Genomic DNA, 5,198 nt, shown 5'->3' on the forward strand with positions numbered 1-5,198 from the left:
GCCTCATTAGGAACAAATGCTCCCCGCTGACCAAGCTCACTGGCAGCAGCTCGACAGGGTCAGTAGACGCCGCGTAGTGGGGGAACGGTACACAGGTAGCTGGGGCGGAATTGTCATCTGCCCGGGGTAGCAATGGTGAGGGTATTCTTAAGCAGGTATCAATTACCTTTATCCCAAATTACTTTTTAATCACTTTTTTAAAATAAAGTCACTTCAGTCACTTTTGAAAATAAAAAGATTTTAAAGGATTCGACTCTTTGAGGTTATTGTAAAAGATTCCAAAAAATTTATAAGACATACACAATTTTTCAAGGACTTTCCAAAGGCTTGAATGATTTTAAGGAATTAAAAAAAAATTATGGGGTTTTAAAAATCTTCCTAGAATTTCACAAGACATTAAACGATTTTATAGGATTTATCTATTTTATAAGATTTCAGAGAATTTAAAATATTTTAAAGTATTTGAATCAATTTTTCGAGATAATAGAAATGTAAAATTTCATATAATTATTAATTTAAATTTTTTTGAATGGATATTAAGGAATTTAATCGCACGAACTGAGAGATTTCGTTGATTTTAAAGATTCAAAAATATTTTAAGGTATTTCTAAATATTTTAAATAATTTTAAAGCTTTTATGATATTCTCAAAGATAACCAGGAATTTTTAATTAATTTGAATAATTGAAAAGATAATCACAAACTAAAAAAAAAATTTTAGGTCATTTTTTAAAATTTCAACGGTTTCTCAATATTTTACAGAATTTGAAATATTTCAGTATATTTTGGACAGATTTTAATTATTGAAAGTTATTTAAAAAAATTTTAAGTAATTTCCAAGAGAATTTGAAAATTTAAGGAGATTTAAAAAAGTTTTAAGGGACTTGCAAATTTTTAGGAGATTTCCGAATATTCTAAGGAATTTTAATTTATTTAAATAATTTGCTTCTCGAGAATTTCCATACTTTTAAGGGATTTTGAACATTTTCAAAGTATTTTAATGAATTTTCCCGAATTTCAGGAAATAGCTTCAGTTTTAATGTAATTTCACGGAATTTTGTAATATTTTAATAGATTTTAAAGAATGTCTTCGCAAGAATTAAGATATTTTGTCAGATTTCAAATATTTTAAAATATTTTAAGCTATTTTCAAATATCTTAAAGAATTCTATTTTAAATTTTCAACAATTTTATTATATTAATATTTTAAAAGATTCCAAGGAATTTTAAATTCATTTAAATAATTTGAAGGTATTTTAGAAAATTTTTAAGAATTTAGGGTATTTTCAAAACCCCAATGCATTTCCAAGATCTTCAAAAATTGTAAAGTATTTAAAAAGATTACAAAGAATGTGAAACGTTTTAAGGAATTTTAAAAGATCCCAAGACATTTTTATTGATTTCAAACATTTCAAGGTATTTTGATTAATTTTCTAAGATATCATAAATGCCATTATATTTCATGAAATTTTAAAAAATTTAATAAAATTGTAATGGATTTAAAAAAATATGATCACAAATATATAGATATTTTGTCGGATTTCAAAGAATTTCAAATATTTAAAAGTATTTCTAGAGGTTTTAAAGAATTTTCAAGATTTTAGGATAATTAAAAATATGCCAAGAAGTTTTTAATTTTTTCAAATTCTAAGGAATTTTGAGGAGATTTAAAAACTTTCAAGTGTTTTTAAAAGACTTTAGATAATTTTGAATATCCAAGTGTATTTTAAATAGATTTAAAACATTTAAAATAAAATCTAAAGGATTTTAGAATATTTTTAAAATACCAAAGAATTTTTAATTGATTAAAAAGGGTTTGAAATATTTTACGGATTGTCAAACCCAGGTATTTTCAGTAGATTAGAAAAATTTGCTAGGTCTTCCCAGGATTGTCTTAACTATTTTTAAACTTACTGGATTTAATTAATTGTCAAATTTGTTATTGTTTTCATTTCACTTGATTTTATTTTTTATTTTATCATACGTTTTTATGAGCATCATCCAATTGTCCTCAAATTCCATAAATTCTTCTAAACTGACTTAAATTTGCCTAAAATCGCATTTAATTTGAAATTAATGCAATTTTTTGAATTTGAAACAAATTTAACTTCATTAAAATTTAACTTGAATTGTTTACAGTTTTTTTTAACTAAAAAATTACAGCAAATAGAAAATTGCAAAATTTTCAAGCGCAACATTTCAAATTCCAAAAAACAGAAAATCGCCGAATTTTTTTTAATTCTTTTAAATTTCAAAAGAACTTTAGTCATAATTTTTTGTTTACGTTGATCACTTTTTTGGGTTTTAAGCAAATTAGGCTATGGCAGCCCTCACTATAAATTAAAAATGTATGCATTTAAATTAAAAATTGGTTTATTTTACTGATACGAAATTTTTAATTAAAAATGTTACGAGATTAGAATTTTGGTCTTTGAATTTAATAGACAGAAAAAAGAAAATTAGTCAGAAAAAATCAAGAAATTATGAAAATTTGTTTTTGCGGCTACCCACCCTGTTGGCCCCTAAACCTGATTTAAAAAAATTATATTTAATTCTTCTTGTTGATTTTTTTTTCAACTATTTTTTTCAGATACTTACAGAGTCCGTAACGTAAGGAGCTATCGAATGCGCACAGATTCCAAAAATATGGATTAAAGCAATGCCTTGGGCTCTAACTGGAGTTGGTAGCAATTCAGCTGCATATTGAAGTCCCACGTTGGCTGCCATATTCAGACAAAATCTTGAGAGAATTGACATGGTCAACTTGGCTGTATCTAATAAAATATTAAATAATAGTTAGAATTATTGAGCGGAGTTTAATGTTAATTAATATTAACTTTTTCTCAAAGAAAAATAATAATTTTAAGTATTCCAAAAAAATTCCTTGTACTAACGATGTGTGAAAATAAATATTTGACAAAAGTTTTAAGTTAAAATATAAAATTATTATTAATAAAAAATTCATGAAATATTAAATTTCCTAATTTTCAAGCTCCCTTAATATTATAAATACTTAAAAATAATAAATTGTCAAATTTAAAATTTCCCATGAAAAAAAAAGATTTATTAGTATATCTGCGAATAAATACCCTGCATACAAAGCCAGATTATTTTAACAGAAAAAAAATGTAAAAAAATGTTAGATATGTTAAGCTTATGAACTGTTTTTCGGAACTTGAAATTTCATCAATTTTACTTTCTTCAAAATTATGCAAATTCCACAATTTAATTTTTTCGCGATTATTTCGGGAATTAAAAAATTCGGGGTTTAACATTTCTGGAATAAATATTTTCATTAGTCTTATTTTCTACTGGAAATTGGAAATTTCGGGAATATAAATTTTTCATTATCAAGTAATCAAATTGTATCTCCTTTTTCTTTGACCGTCAATATAATTTTAAAATTTAATAAGGTTTGCTTTCTTCGGCCCCATCGGTCCAATGAAAACAAACAGAAAACGATTTTACAAATAACCAACTAAGTTTCATAAACAATTTTTTTGGTTATTACTTGACGTCAATTACGTACTAAACAGTTAAATTTTTAACCAAAAACATAAGCTTTTAATGAAAACAAATTTAGCAATGTAGTTTAAATTTGTACCAAAATTGGTTGGACTTTTAATTAAAAAAGATCAATTTTCAAAAAATAGTTCAACTTTTAACCAAAGATATGAATTTTCAACTAAAAATATAAATCTTCAGCAAAAAAATGATTTCTTAAGAAAGTTAATATTTTTCAACCAAAATGTTTGCATTTTCATTTAAAAATATGAAATTTCTACTTAAACAGACAAACTTTTGAATCAAAAAGATAAAATTTCAAAAATTAGTTGAATTTTAGGGCGAAAAAGATTTCAGTTGACTTTTCACGATCAAAATATGAATTTTTAAACAAGAAATAAGTTTACTCGAAAAAATTAATTTTCAATCCAAAAAGACGAATTTGTTTAACCAAAAAGGATGAGTTAAAAAAAAAGTTGAATTCTTTACCCAATAGTTGCATTTTTATCGTATGAAGATTCAATTTCTTCGAAAATGGACAAATTATTTTTAAAAACCTTAAATAAAATAGTTCAATTTTCATCCAAAAAAGATTCCATTTCAGTTTCCTGCACCCAAATGAGAATTGTAAACCATAAGTTAATTCTATGCTAAATAATATAATTTTTAACAACATTGCTAAATTTTTCGCAAAATTGTTGAATTATCTACCAAATAGTTGCATTTTTATCCAAAAAATATGAAAATCCTCTTAAAACATATGCATTTTTATCACAAAAAAATTAAATAAAATAGTACAATTTTGATCCAAAAAAATATTCCATTTGTCTTTTCAAAATCAAAATATAAGTTTTTAAAACAAGAAACGAGTTTCTACAAAATAAATTGAATTTTCTATCCAAACACGCGAATTTTTAACAAAATTGTTGAATTCTCTGCCAAAAAGTTGCATTTTTATCAAAAAAGATTAAATTTCTTTTAAAACAGAGGGATTTTATTTAAAAATGAAAAAATTAATAGTTCAATTTTTCTCCAAAAAAGATTCCAGTTCACTTTTCACGATCAAAATATGAATTTTTAAACAAGAAATAAGTTTACTCAAAAAACTTAATTTTTAATCCAAAAAGACGAATTTGTTTGACCAAAAAGGATGAGTTAAACAAAAAGTTGAATTCTTTACCCAATAGTTGCATTTTTATCGAACGAAGATTCAATTTCTTCGAAAATGGACAAATTATTTTTAAAAACCTTAAAGAAAATAGTTCAATTTTCATCCAAAAAAGATTCCATTTCAGTTTCCTGCACCCAAATGATAATTGTAAACGATAAGTTAAATCTCTACTAAATAATATAATTTTTAACAACATTGCTAAATTTTTCGCAAAATTGTTGAATTATCTACCAAATAGTTGCATTTTTATCAAAAAAATATGAAAATCCTCTTAAAACATATGCATTTTTATGACAAAAAAATTAAATAAAATAGTACAATTTCGATACAAAAAAATATTCCATTTGTCTTTTCAAAATCAAAATATAAGTTTTTAAAACAAGAAACGCGTTTCTACAAAATAAATTGAATTTTCTATCCAGACACGCGAATTTTTAACAAAATTGTTGAATTCTCTGCCAAAAAGTTGCATTTTTATCAAAAAAGATTAAATTTCTTTTAAAACAGAGGGATTTTATTTAAAA

At 23.9% G+C, this 5,198-nt stretch overlaps 1 protein-coding gene across 1 annotated transcript in view; it reads left to right on the forward strand.

The window, feature by feature from the left end:
* Positions 1-5,198, forward strand: part of LOC117181014 (organic cation transporter protein-like) — a 42,463-nt gene that overhangs the window by 27,102 nt on the left and 10,163 nt on the right. The gene's annotated exons all lie outside the window — the stretch shown is intronic.

The sequence above is a fragment of the Belonocnema kinseyi genome, chromosome 10 (assembly GCF_010883055.1).
Source record: "Belonocnema kinseyi isolate 2016_QV_RU_SX_M_011 chromosome 10, B_treatae_v1, whole genome shotgun sequence".
Lineage (NCBI taxonomy): Eukaryota > Metazoa > Arthropoda > Insecta > Hymenoptera > Cynipidae > Belonocnema > Belonocnema kinseyi.